The sequence below is a fragment of the Cupressus sempervirens genome, chromosome 7, assembly GCF_028749045.1.
Source record: "Cupressus sempervirens isolate cs-2001-9-10 chromosome 7, ASM2874904v1, whole genome shotgun sequence".
Classification (NCBI taxonomy): domain Eukaryota; kingdom Viridiplantae; phylum Streptophyta; class Pinopsida; order Cupressales; family Cupressaceae; genus Cupressus; species Cupressus sempervirens.
In genome coordinates, this window is record NC_143124.1 from 46,061,580 (window position 1) to 46,077,004 (window position 15,425).

The window sequence follows — 15,425 nt, forward strand, 5'->3', positions numbered from 1 at the left end:
TTGAACTTTTATGGAACGATGTGTTTTATTTGATTAAAATGATGTATGCATATACAATGATCAATGCTTTCCTTTTTTTGATGTTTATATCAATTTAATATGTTAGCCTCATTGCATTAAGATGTATTGCAAATGATAGCACTCCTAGTCTTATTGTATTAGGATGTTTAAATGAAATACAACAAGGAGTACCAAATGATGAATATTATAAGCCCACTAATAAAAAAGAACAACAAATTGTTTGAAAATCCTATTTGTCTAATGTGACTCCTTGTTGCATTCCATTTAAATTTAAAGAACATTAACTTTCAATTTCAATCATATAATTAGTTTACATTGTAATACATTTATACCTATTAAATATGTTAGAAATTAGGATGTGGGAAGCTTACATATCACAGGAATAATTGAAATTTTATGGAACAATGTGTTTTATTTGATTAAAGTGATGTATGCATATACAATGATGGATGATTTCCTTTCTCTGATGTTTATACCTATTGAATATGTTAGCCTCATTGCATTAGGATGTATTACAAATGATAGATCTCTTAGCCTCATTGCATTGGGATGTTCAAATGAAATACAACAAGGAGTACCAAAGGATGAAGATTATAAGCCCACTAATAACAAGATAACAATGAATTCGCTGAAAATTTTTTTTTTTTTTTTTTTTTTTTATGTTAGTCCTTGTTGCATTCCATTTAAATTTAACCAACGTTAACTTTAAATTTCAATAATATGATTAGTTTAAATTGTAATAGGTATTGAATATTTTAGCAAGTGGGATATAGGAAGCTGATGGATCTCGAGAATAATTGAACTTTTAATGGGACAATGTGTTTTATTTGATTAAAGTGATGTATGCATATAAAATGATGGATGATTTCCTTTTTCTAATGTTTATATCTATTGAATATGCTAGCATTGTTGCATTAGGATGTGTTAAAAATGATAGCCCTCTTAGCATCATTGCATTAGGATGTTTAAATGAAATACAAAAGGAGTACCAAATGATGAAGATTATAAGCCCACCAATAACAAGAGAGTAACAAACTCACTAAAAACCATATTTTTCTGATGTTAGTCATTGCTGCATTCCATGTAAATTTAAACAACATTAACTTTCAATTTCAAGTATATGATTAGTTTAAATTGTAATATGTTTAAATCAATTACAATAATATATACTTTGTGAACAAAAATTGTAGAATATGGCATATACTGAGCTCATGAAGAGCATGAAAGAACCTGTTAGTATAAGCAAGATGTATTCTCTTGTTAGTTTTAGCAACATGGATGGATTTGTCAATGTGAGCAACAAATCGTCTTCTTCTTCAAAGGGGATAATGTGAACAAAATGGATGGAACACAATTTTATAGACACACTCCTTGAATAAGTTCATCTCAGATGAAAAGGTGAAGGTGGTTCTAAAAAGAAGTGTGGACCACCATCGAGAGGACATTCAATGCAGAGATGAACTTGAATGTATCATGAGATCATTTTAAGAATAAGCAAAAATCATGAAAAGTAGGATATAGAGTAATGAAGGACTTGAAAAATACAAGTGGGTTTTCTTGGAATGAAGCAACTCAAACTATGGATGCTAAGGATTCTATGTCGGGTGAACTTTTGAATGGAGGATGTTCTTTTTACTCTTTTGATTGAAAAAATATTGCCTTCATATTTTAATAATGAAGGACTAACAACCTAATACATTTATTTATGATGCTTACATGTAGAGGACGAAATTCAAAAATGCAAAAATGTATAAGAGGTCACCCTTCAAATATTTCAATGAGTTGGCTATAATTGTTAGCAATGAAAATGTTACTAAAGGGTACGTAGCTACAACACCTCTTGATGCTGAAGAAGGGAACCCTATGAATGATGCATTACACCCACTTGATGAAGATGATACTAGTTGTGATACACCTCTTGACATCCAATAAGATTTGGTTGAAGAGCTTTATTATTCCAACCAATCGAGTACAAGTGGTAGAGGTACACCTCCACCACCATCATCAAGGAGGGGAAAGAGGAAGAAGACAACTCTGACTACATCATTGGATGTGAGATGTGAAACAATGAAGGAACTCAAAGGTGGCCTTGGTAAGCCTCAAATTGTAAAAATGGATAAATATGAAGAGGATAATATTTTGAGTGCCATGTGTACCACTCTCAAAGCCATCCTTGAACTGAGTTGAGGAATTTTCCTTAAACCACACAACACCTTCATGCTTCAACTTGAAAGAGCCGAAGGGATCTTGATGATAGATGAGGCAAAGAGAGTGGACTAGATTACAATGAAGTTTGGTTCAATTTAATTATTTCAACTAGTAACTGTTGTTAGAAAGGTTAATCTTCCCTTGGATGTATTTAATTGGGATATTCCAAGGATCCCTAAATGTAGTTTGTCCTATTGTACACATGTGGAGGACATGTCATTGTTTGTCCTTTATTCCACATGTGAGGACAACTCATTTTTTATAATTTCTTTATTAAGGAATTTAGTTTATCCTCCTTAAGAGGATTGTGACACTTTGTACACACCTATTATGAATGTGACATTCATAGAAATGGGAGTTACACATGCAACTCCTTTCTCATCTCTTTAAAAGAGATGCTCCTCCTTCTTTCTACTTTACTCTCATCAATTTGATGTTATTGTATTGAGCTATTTTGCTCCAAAATTCTCTCTCTCTCTTCTCTAGGCATTTTCCTTCATTCATAATACTCACAAGGGGTTTTCTTTGCTTTCCCCTTATAAATCCTTGTCTCCATTATTGAACCATCTTTGTGTATGCTCTTGGAATTTGCTTATCTCATGGTAACATTGTTTCACACTTAACTTACTTGGATTATTTCTCGTTCCTTGCTCTATCTTATCATTTATTACATGGTATCAGAGCTTGGCTACTAATCCTTGTTTTAAGTTTTGTGTTGAAGGTTTCCATTCATTGGAGAACACCTTATTTGGAGACGTCATTGAGAGAAGAAGTTTGTGTTGCGATTTTCTGCTCATTCTAACATCCTTTGTGTGCATATTTTTATTGCATCATTTTTATCATTGTTTACTAACCCTCTTTGGAAGGCTTGCCACCAAAGGGTTCTTTGTTCAAAATTTTTCAATTTTTTTTTGCTCTTATTTTGGAAGGCATGCCGCCAAAACAAGAAGCATTTATTAGATAGCATTTTTTTTTATAATTGTGCAAATTTTAATTTTTTAAATATTTTAAATATTTATTATAGTGTATTAGAATCAAATTATCTGTGCATTTTTGTCAATTAATTTGTATCATTTAATTTTTTAAAAAAACTTTAAAATAAAATTTTTATGAGACCTTAATTAATTTCTTGTTCTTTCCAATTTAGTTTCTTACCTTTTGCATTTAATTGTGTGATTTTGAGTCAAACTTATCGACCCATATTTCATGAATTCCATTATCATTGTTAGAAAAGCCCATTTTTCTTTTTCTTAGTATTTTTTTTGGCTTATACCATTTATTATTTTCTCCATCCTAATGCCTACCAAATGACACATTCCTATGTTCTTTTGATTCAAGTTATTTATCTTGTTACTTAAAATATCCAATTTAATAATGCTACTAATATTTTTTCCCCAAAAATGCCTCTAACTAGATCTTGAAAAGATGCATTTTTTTGGGTTTCCCTCTTTCAAAAATGTATGAAAAAAAGGAACACAACATTTTTGATATTTGAAACAATTTGGACGGTAAAGATTATGATTATGACCAAGACAACAATGCCAAAATAAAAAATAAATAATTCAAATAATTTTATTTTTTTAATGCAAACAACATATGGATCTAATTCATCTAGCATCAAGTATTATATATAGGAATCAAGCACTATAGGTATGAATACATTTTTTATGACCATGAAGCTAATGAATCTTTTGGTAAATTTGGAATGAGAATTATATGCTTCATAAGATTTGATTTGCTAATCTAGGAAGCTTCACATCAATCAAAATATTCTCATATGTCTTTCCTTCTTGTCTTCCTATCAATGTGTGAATCAGCCTATCAATGTGCGAATTGACTATTTTATAGATTCTTGAATTTTCTCTCCAAAATTTGATGTGTCCATTGCAAAGCATCTAATAAATCTCAAATTATACTTTTTTGTGTACTTGGTTCACCTTCATGAAATTTACATAAATTTAAAAGATTCAAGATATGATATATATGGCCTATTTCCAATAGAAGTTTGATTTCATATGCATTTGAAAAAAAATATTTAAAATCATGTGCATTCCAATATTCATCCATTTAAACCTTTTGTAGGTTTCTTGTAGAAACCATTCCTTCCTCTAATGCAACATTACTAAATTACCAAGTTCAATACCTTACTATTTACAATGAAGATCAGTGTATAAGAAGTATTTTGTATAATAGTTTTTTCAATAGGGGCACTGGTAAAAGACCATTCCACATAATATATGTAAGTAGCCCTAAAAATTCTTTATATGTACAAAAGCTATATAGAAGGGATGCAAGTAGTTTCCAAGCTAGAGGACTTTTAGAATACTTGAAAAAATCATGTAAGGAGGTGATGAATAATAATGGAGTACATGGCTAAGGAATTCAAGAAGATGAGGTAGTTAAGTATTTTAGATTGAAGATGAAGTCATGGCTCATTTGAGAAAGGATATTTTTTTATTGGGAACATTAATAAATTGAAGATGAAGAAATTTAGAACATGCAAGATACTAAAGAATCCTAAGCAGTATAATTTCCTAGTGAATTGAATAACACTTCATATATAACAAACTAGACCATGAAGGAGAAGTTGAGGATGATTTAATAGAAGTACAATAGAATATTCCAACAATTAGTTTAGATACAAAAGATATTTTAGACATCTTGGATAGTCATGTTGGGAGATGCACAAGAAATAAGGCATATGAAGAATTTATAGCCAAATGATTTAAAGGAAGAGTTGTTTAAGATTGGTCATTATTAAGGGAGGAGCCTAACCATATTAGTTTTTGTTTGAATGCATTTTATATGACAAAGTGACTACTCAAACTACCCCAATTGTCTAATGCAAGAACATCTATGTTTTAATGGTAATCTTGTATCATCCAAATATATTATCTTGTGTGTCATTAAGGGATATCTCAGTCTAAAGTTGTTATTTTTGAATTACTAATGTTTTCAATAAGTTATTTTTTTGAGTTTATTATATTCTCATATTTTATATAAAGGTTCACTTTCGATATATCAACTTGCTAGTAAGGTTTCATTGCTAGATCAAGTCTAGTTTTAAAGATAATTATTGGTATTAAGAGTATGGTACATAAACTTTGAACTCATTTTAAAAGGATTTAGAGGCTTCAAAAAGGGGTCAAATCTTCACTAACTAGAGCTTGCATGAGTCAAGTGATGTAGATCAATTTTAGTTATTCTAGTAATGGGTCTCAAATTACCAATTGAATATATTATCAATTTGATATTTTCTATGTTGTGCTACTTGGTATACAAGAAAATAATATTCCTTCAAAATTTATTTTGAGTTCTGGAAGTTGTTGGGGCCCATTCTAATGTTTTACACTTAATATAGAGCTTATATAATGATATAACATAAACAAGCCTAGTTGTTACATAACTAAATTTATAATGACCATAAGTTTACCTTAACTAGGGGAAAAGAATTTGTACAATACTAGAAAAATAGAAATTATGAGAAAAATAAATCTTCTGAAATCACCGTTTTAGTTGACAAAATTTGAAAATCCTTACATAAATACCTTTTACCTTTGCTACTTCACTTGACATTTCTAACTGTTAATGATGCTTGGTATTTTTCTACCCTAAATACTTGTGGAAAAGAAACTCATAACATTAATTGCAATATCCCTTAACTATGTTGAATGGTTGGGATGTGATATTTTGTGGCATGGAATTTTAAATCTATCACATCATGAAACACCTTACCTATTCACTATTACTTTGGCCCACTAGCTCACCCATTTTTTTTGAGATAGATAGAGAATGATTTGGGAAAACTAAAGTCTTAGAAAAAATTAGAGAAATATTATCTTTTTGCAACATCATGAACCATTAATAACCTACTCAAATCTATCAAAAAAGTGTCTCACTAGGGTTCATGTCCTCCCTTGACTTATCAAACTTTGTGAACTCATATTTATGCCAAAGTTGATCAATATGACCTAGATAGTAGGCACTACCAACATGTGAACCTTGAAACTCCATAAACTTCCTTGAACCCATATAAAATTGCATAAACTTAGTTTTCAATGATTTATCATGGTATGTAGTGGTTCTCTTGGATTTTATTGCCAACTCAATCACTTCTATAAAGCAACAAGCATTGAGTAAGAGATTAGTGACAAAAAAATTTATGGGCTATATGGAACACAAAGAATTTAGAGCAAAAAACCTTGGTGAACTCTATTGAACATGCTAAACTTGAGATGACTTGTAACTAAAGACTATTCAGGAAAATGGTTTCAAAAACTAAAAGAAATATGTATATGAAAATATAAATATTATTATGTAAAACACAAGGTGCCAACAACTATGTAATGTGACTGAAAGTTGTGTATGGCTCAAAGAGTTGCTAGGGTTGAGATTCCTTCAATATAAATAACTGATCTTATATTTCTATGATGTATTTTTTGTGTTATAATCAGACTTGTTTGCTGGGAGAATATGCAGAATAGTGCATGAAATTTAGATTTTGTATAGGGCTTGACCTTTTTTACCATTACTATTAGATCATCTACATAAAATTATTGAGATTGGATTTCTTTACTGTACTTCCCTTACTGCTTAAAAGTAAAAAAATTACAGCAAGAAAGTGCAGTTTAATTCATAAATATTAAAAATTGTTGACTACAAATTAATTTGTGTAATTGAATATACCGATACTTATAATTTTTCCATACTAATTGACTTTTGGAAACAAGTGTTTATCCTATCCAAACTAGTTTCTCCCATTGACATGTGCAACAATACTTAGCCATCATGTTTGTAGTAACTAAGGTACAACCCTCAATGTTTACATGTCAAAGGAGACTTTGGTGGATCAAGGTTCCAATGTTTGAGTGAAGTAGCTGATGACTACTTGATGTGATCAACATTGATATGTCACGAGTCTTCTCTATGTTAGAGAAAGGAGGGGAGGACCGATTCTTGTGATCTCTTATTATAAAGACAAAATAATGATTCAAAGGAAATTTGTCTCTATTGTAGCAGACCTACGCCTATGTAGAATCTTCATTTCTATATTTTTCTATTTAAATTATTAATGCCCTATTTTTCCCCTATTCAAGTTTAGACAATTATTACATTTCATTTAATTGCTGAGATGTTATCCTTTTATACGTACTATTCTACATGTTTAAACAAAAAAGTAAAAATAAAAGCTTACCAAGGGGACACTTGGTTTTTTATTTCCATGTCCTCTTTGTACATTTTGAAGTCCATCTACTTGAATCTAAACTTCTTTGACAATGACTACCAAACCAATGAACAACTTGTTTTCTCTTTATTGATCTCTACATTCTTGTTTACCTCTATAGGTCACTTTCTCCTTTTATCTTTCTAATTCATACATCCGTCTTTTTCTTACTAATTAACCCTTTATTTACATCTCCTTATATCTCTTGCTCACTCTTTTTGTGTCCTCTATCTCTCACTCTACATCTCCATCAAATAATGTAATAATAATATTTTCCAAATTTCTAGTTTTATTTTGTACTCCTATAATAAATATAAAATTCATCATAGAAATTGTAAAGGTAACATGAGGGAGGGATGGGACATCAAACTTGTGATAAAAGACATTAGGTATCTATTAACTATTCTTAATAGGTTTTATTTGAATCATATATTTTGGGAGGGAAGTAGAGTGGTTGATGGTATGGCAGTGTTAATGTTTAAAGGTGAATGGACTAAGAAATTGGAGGGATTTCAACGTATTGCCAAATTTGGTAAGGGAGTTAGTGAGTCAAGAAGTGAAGAATGACGAGTCCTAGCTAGAATTTTTGTATTATGTTGTTGAGCTCGTGAAGAGGAAAAGCCCTTGATGTACAAATGGCCAGGAATGATGGATTAGGTATGGGCAATAATAAATTTACATGGCCCAAAAATTTGAAGTTTGAGGAGGAGGATTTTTTAAATAATTTCCCTATGCATGTTCTTGTATGCTAGGAAAAGAAAAGATTTAATTTTAAAATGGTTAGTTTGCATTAAGAATGATGGAAATGACTAGGAGAAAGATACTGGTGGCAGACATGTGATTTCTCTAGCTAATATGGCCACTCCTATTATTACTTTTAATTGTGGTTATTATCTTCACCTTTGGGTTTTTTGCATAAGTGTGAAGTCTTTTTTAGCAACTACGTTTGGGTTCTGAAGAAGAGAGGAGATGGAATAATTGCAAAGATGGGTGGTGACCTGATGTGCATTGAGCCAGCTATGATTGAGGAAAATGTGAGAAAGCCCTTAGTGTGGTATTTGTTGAAGGAAGGTAGTTATGTTTCATTTATGGAGGTGCTTAATGGACATGATGAAAATTGTTCCATACAATTTGTTGAATCTTGGGAGGACCATAGAGTAATGATAAATGACATCTCATTCCATATCTTTGAGAAAGTGATTGCTGTGTCGATGGGTTTTGCCATGAAGGGTAGGAAGTGGGAAAAGGTGACAGGGGTGATCGATGAAGTATGCCTGCAATAATTATTTGTGGATGGAGAGGAACCTATTCAACATAGATGTGGTCTCATGTGGGACAAGCTTCCCAAGCCATGGAACAAGGTCTATTTTCTTTTGATGAAGTACCTAACCCTGCAAGGAAGTTATGGTGTATGTAACTACTACCACTTTCCTCTCCTTAATCATTTTCACCATTGGAATTTTATTTCTATTCCATTCTTTCTATAGCATGAGTTAGAGTATACTATTACAAATGTGAAAGAAAAAATGAGAAAGGGGGTAAATTTTACAATTTTACACAAAGGAGTAATATTCATGCTATATCAATTTTACCTCACCTTGGTTACCCCTAGGATTGTGGAAATTGACATTCTTTTCCATCCAAACCCCCAACCCCAAATGGTTCCCCTTAGGATCATGGGTCACAGAGTCCCTACCCCACAACCTTCTCCTAGTGGGTCCTCTATGAAGCCCACCCGCATGGGAGAAAAATGGAGATAGGATAAAGGGAAAGAGAAGGAGTTTGAGGAGTTAGAGGAGGAGGGGAGAGTGGGTAGGAGGAGGTTGGGGAGGTTAGAAAAGTCTAATACTAAGAGGAAATCGAAAGTGAGGGCCTCATAGGAGGAGGAGATGGATTTGGAGGATTCGGGCCACCCCTAATGGAGGATGAAAGAAAAGGCGATAAATTTTAGGGTGCGAAGAATGGAGGAGGAGGAAAAGGAGATTTTAGATGCTTCCTGGTCAATTTTGGGAGAGGGGAGAAAGGATAATAATGATTTGTTGAATATTTTGACAACAATTGGCTTGGTGTATGTAGACTTAATAAAGGACCAATTCCCAGATACAGTACATAGGGTGGTCTGCCCCATAAAAATCTCCTCCCCTATCAAGGACATTCCTAAAGATGTTACTAACCCCACAATTGTGTTGGAAGCTACTAAGATACAAATTGATGGTTGTCTAGGTGAGATGCAGAAGGTTGGTAGTGAGGTGTGGCAAAGAATCCATGCACTGGAGGAGAGAATGTGCCTACTGAAAAAGTTCATGATTAAAGTGAGATATGCGGTTGCCACCACACCGAACCTTCTTAAGGACATGGAGGGAGACCTACCTAAGGAGGATACAAAGATAAGATTTGACTTCCTGGTAGATGGTTGGGCTAACATCCTCCTAGGGAGAAAGGATGTCAAAAAATCTTAAGGGTTTCCTCTTTTTTTTAATGTTGTTTATCTCCTAGTTGCAAGACTTGGAAGGTTGCAAGGTTGTTAAGCCTTTGTTTATATATTACTATAGTTTCTTTAGTTTTAAAATAAGTAATTTATATGTTAAGCCTATTGATACTTTTTAAATTATGGTTCCAAACCTTGTCTTTGTTTTAGTAAGTGGTAGAGGGTAGTTTTGTTCGATGGTAATCAACTGGTAGTTGACTAGTTTGTTTGTTAATGATGCAGGAGCATCCAAAGGTATAAGGGAAATCTTGTGTCACCCAAAAAAATGTACTTTGACTTAGTTTTTGTTTCATGTGTTTTCATTTCTAGATACCCATTTGGGTCAAATAAAGGTTCCAACTCTCACAGTTCCACCATTAGTGTTGGAGGTTAGAGTATTTGAACACCTTGGGATACGTGTAACTATAAAAAAAAAAATAGGAGTATGTAATTGAGCCATCATTTTGGTGAACTAGAAGGTGTAAATTAGTTGTATGATTGTAAATGTAATTTAGAGAATTCTAGAAAAAGAATTAGGACAAAAGGCCCCACAGTTTGAAAGTTATTCTAGTTTTTCAGTTTTTGGAGACCTCCTAAGAATGCTTCAAATATAGGTTCACGGCATTAAATTACCTCATATAGGGCCAAAAAATGGGGGATGAGAAAAAATTGTCCATAGGTCTATAGAGCGCTTTGAGAGGTTTCTGGAAATGTATTTACAATTTGTCAATTGGAGCTACGGTTCAAAAGTTATGCCTCCTAGAAGTTTAGTTACCATTTCTGGACTCTTCTAATTTTGTGCCGACTTCTAATGTGACTTCTAGAGCCTTCTATTTGGTCTATGGATGCCAACTATAACTTTCTAGAATATATTCCTAATGCTTAACCATTCGGGGTCTATTTGAGAATATTTCTAGCACTGTAAAAGGCAGTTCAGGGTGGAGTTTGAGAGAAGGAATTGGGAGAAGAAATTATCTCCTGATTCATACTATTGTAAACCCACAGGGCATGTTTCGAAGTCCATTTTCTCTATATTGCATGTAATAGCATATTTACATAGTAAATAAAATTTTCCCTCTCTTGTTCTGTCCATTCTGTGCTTGGATCGTGTCCCCATCAAGTGGTATTAGAGCGGATTTTCCTAAGTGTGTAGACAGAGCGCTGACTGTGAGGTAGTTTTCTCCAGGACTATGTGGTGGTGGTTTGAATTAAGAAGATGCATCCATGAAGAGAGAATGGTGGAAGGGACATAGCTATTAATCCTGAGGAGGTTAGAGCCCTCCAAAGGCAAGTCCAAGTATTGCAGGAGGAGCTCTGCAGGGGAGAAAATGTTGCTGCAGGTGATGAAAGTGAAGACGACAATGAAGAAGAAATTGGACTAGAAGGGGAAGTTGATGAGGAAGTTCTAAATCAAGTAGAGGAAAGGCTTTTTAGGGTCATTACTAAGATTGAGAAAAGACCTACAATTTATGTGGGTATATTTTCAAGAAATTTGAAACCAGATGAGTTGATGGACTGGATCAATGAACTGGAAGAGTACTTTGAATATGAGGATATCAGGGATACAAATAGGGTTAACTTTGCAAAGACCAAACTAAAAGGCCATGCCAAGATCTAGTGGCAAGAGGTTTAATTGGAAAGAAATAGAAGAGAAAAGGATAAGATCACAAGGTGGGATCGCATGGTGGACAAACTAAAGAAGCAGTTCATTCATGTTGACTATGAGCTTGATTTGTTTAAGAAGATGCATGGGTTAAAACAAGTAGAAAAATCAGTCTAAAAATATACGGAGGAGTTTTACCAACTTTTGATTAGAGCAAGGCATGTAGAAGAAAATAAGGAGAATGTTTCTCATTATATTAGTGGGTTGCTACCTAGCATCTAGGAGGAATTAAGTCTGGTCAGAATGACTAGTGTTGAAGAGGCATACTAGTTTTCCCTATGAGTTGAAGAGAAACTAAATAAAAGGTTTGAAAGAAGACAAAGAGGGCACATTCAAGGAGGAAGGGGCAGTGGTAGGTCATCAGGAGGTTGAAATGAGACCCAAAAGAAAAATGAAGATGTGAGTACTAGCAGGAACCAGAGGAACAAGGGTTTCAACTACTCCCATGATCAAGACTTTGGAAATCACAGAGGAAGAGGTAGAGGATGTGGACAAGGAAAAGGAGGCTTTTGTGGTACTTATTTCCATTGCAATGAAGAAGGTCATCGTGCCTTTGAATGCCCTCAACATCAAGGAAGGACAGATAGGAGAGCTAAGGGACAAGCTAGGCTTGCTCATGTTGATGAGGATGCATAGTCATCACATTCAGAGGATGCAAAAAGAGGAGAGACTTTAGTAAATGAAACGGTCCTACTAAGTGGTGAGATTGAGCTGGGACAAAGGAGGAGTCTATTCCATACTAGGTACAAGTGTGAGGATAAATGTTGTGATGTGATCATTGATGGTGATAACACTGATAACTTGCTATGAGAGGGGATGGTCTCTAAGTTGAAGCTTAAGAGGGAAAAACACCCCCAGCCCTATCGGATCGCTTGGGTGAAGGATGATCATAAGGTCCTAGTAAGTGAAAAATGTTTAGTGAAATTAAAAAATGGGACTTACCATGATGAAGTTCTCTATGATCTTATTCCAATGAATATTTTCCATCTATTAGTGGGTAGACCGTGGTAGTTTGATAGGCAAGCAGTACATGATGGTCATGCAAACACATACTCTCTAACAAAGAATGGAGTTTGCCACAAACTGAAGCCCATGAAAAGGGAGGGAAAAAAGGTAGTGCTAGGATTTTTCTTGTTGATGGTAAGAAGTTTTTAGATGGCATGAAACATCAGTGTATGTGCTATGCTTTGATTTCTAGAAAAGATAAGGAAGATAGTAGTGAAATACCACTTGAAGTTTTAGATTTATTAGTTGAATTTAGAGATATCATCTCTGATAATGTTTTAGAAGAATTGCCACACCACTAAGGAAAATAAATCATTAGATAGATTTAATCCCAGGAGCTAGTTTTCCTAATAAGGCTGCTCACAGGATGACTCCTACTAAAACTGAGGAGCTAAATAGACAGGTTCAGGAGCTATTGAGAAAGGGTTTGATTCATGAGAGCCTGAGTCCATGTGCAGTACCTACAGTACTACCACCAAAGAAGGATGGAGAGTGGAGGATGTGTAGAGACTCTCGAGCTATAAACAGGATAACCATCAAGTATCAGTTTCCTTTGCCAAGGATGGATGATCTTATGGATTATTTGAGTGGAGCTCAATACTTCAAAAAGATAGATCTCAAAAGTGGATATCACTAGATATGGATACAAGAAGGCTTAGATGAGTGGAAAACTACCTTCAAGACCAAGGAGGGTCTTTATGAGTGGTTAGTCATGCCCTTTGGATTGATAAATGCACCAAGCACCTTCATGCGGCTTATGAATGAGGTACTTAAGAAGTTTTTGGGAAAAAAATTTATTGTCTATTTGGATGATATTTTAATTTTCAGCAAGACTTTGGAAGAACATTTATTGCATATTCGTAGTGTCCTTGAAAGGTTGAGGGAAGAGAAAGTGTTAATTAATCTAAAGAAGTGTATCTTTGCAAAGAGGGAGTTAGTCTACTTGGGGTTTGTTATATCAACTGAAGGTCTTAAAATGGATCTAGAGAAGGTAAAAGCCATCTAGGAATCGCCTACTCCAAGGTCTACTACTGAGGTGAGATCATTTCATGGTCTGATTAGTTTCTACAAGAAATTCAGTAAGAATTTCAGTGGCATATGCGCACCCCCGACTGACACAATAAGAGGGGATAGAAAAGAGTTCAAATGGACTACAACAGCAGCAAGAAGTTTTGAAATGTTGAAGAAAAAGGTAACAGAACAACCTACATTGGCACTTCCAAATTTTAGAAAGGTGTTCCAGGTGGGTTATGATGCTAGTGGCAGTGCTATTGGAGCTATATTGAGCCAAGAAGGTAAGCCTATTGCATATTCTAGTGAAAAATTGAATGATGCAAAGAAGAAATATTATGTTTATGATCAAAAGTTCTATGTAATAGTTTAGGCCTTAAAGAAATGGAGATATTATTTATTGCCAAAGGAATTTGTTTTGTATACTGATCATCAAGCATTACAGTACCTAAATAGCCAAGGTAAATTGAATCAGAGGCATATGAAGTGGGTAGAGTTTTTGCAGAGCTATACATTTGTGTTGAAGCATAGAAGTGGAAAATCTAATAGGGTTGCAGATGCATTAAGTAGAAAGTAGTTGTTGCTTACAGTAATGCAGGTTGAAGTAGTTGGGTTTGATGAACTCAAGAATCTGTACCCTGAGGATCCTGATTTTGCTGAAGTGTGGAAAGTTTGTAAAGAGCTTGTTGCTCTAGACAGAACCAAGTGCCTAGACTATTTGATTCAGGATGGTATGTTGTTCAAGGGCAGTCAATTATGCATTCCAAGGAGTTCCATGAGGGAAAATCTAGTTAAGGAGAAGCACAGTGGAGGGATGGCAGGACATTTTGGTCAAGAAAAGACCATTTCCATTCTTAGAGAATATTATTTTTGGCCTCAGATATCATAGGATGTGAAGAAGTTTGTACAAAGTTTTCAGGTTTGTCAAGTAGCCAAGGGATTTAGTCATAATACTGGACTATATCAGCCATTTCCTATTCTATCAAAGCCATGGGAGGACATAAGTATGGATTTTGTTCTTGGATTGTCAAGAACACAAAGGGGTAATGACTTAATATTTGTGGTGGTTGATAGGTTCTCCAAAATGGCACATTTCATCCCATGCCACAAAATTCATGATGCTATCCATATTGAAGACTTGTTTTTCAGAGAGGTAGTGAGACTACATGGTCTCCCAAGGAGTATAGTTTCTGATAGAGATACTAAATTTGTGGGGTATTTCTCGAGGACATTGTGGAAGAAGTTGAGAACAAACTTGAAATTCAGGTCCACACATCACCCGCAGACTGACGGCCAAACATAAGTGGTAAACAGAAGTTTGGGCAATTTGCTGAGATGTTTAGTTGGGGATAAGCCCAAAGGTTGGGATTTGATTCTACCACAAGAAAGATTTGCTTACAATAACTCTACAAATAGGAGTACTGGTAGATCACCATTCTAAATTGTATATGGAAGTAGCCCAAGGACTATACCAGAATTGCTAAATATAGAGCAAGGGGAGAGGACAAGTGCTGAAGCTGAAGAATTTTCTAAACATATCAAGCATCTACATGAGGAGGTCCAGGCACACATTATCAAGATTAATCAATAGTATAAAGCTAGGGATGATCAAAGGAGGATACATAAGGAGTTCCAAGTAGGGGATCTAGTCATGGTACACTTAAGAAAGGAGAAATTTCCAGTAGGTACTTACAACAAGTTGAAGATGAAGAAATTTGGCCCCTACAAAATTTTGAAGAAACATGACTCAAGAAATGCATATGAAGTGGAGTTGCTAAATGGAATTCATATTTCTCCTATTTTCAACATTGCAGACTTAACAGAGT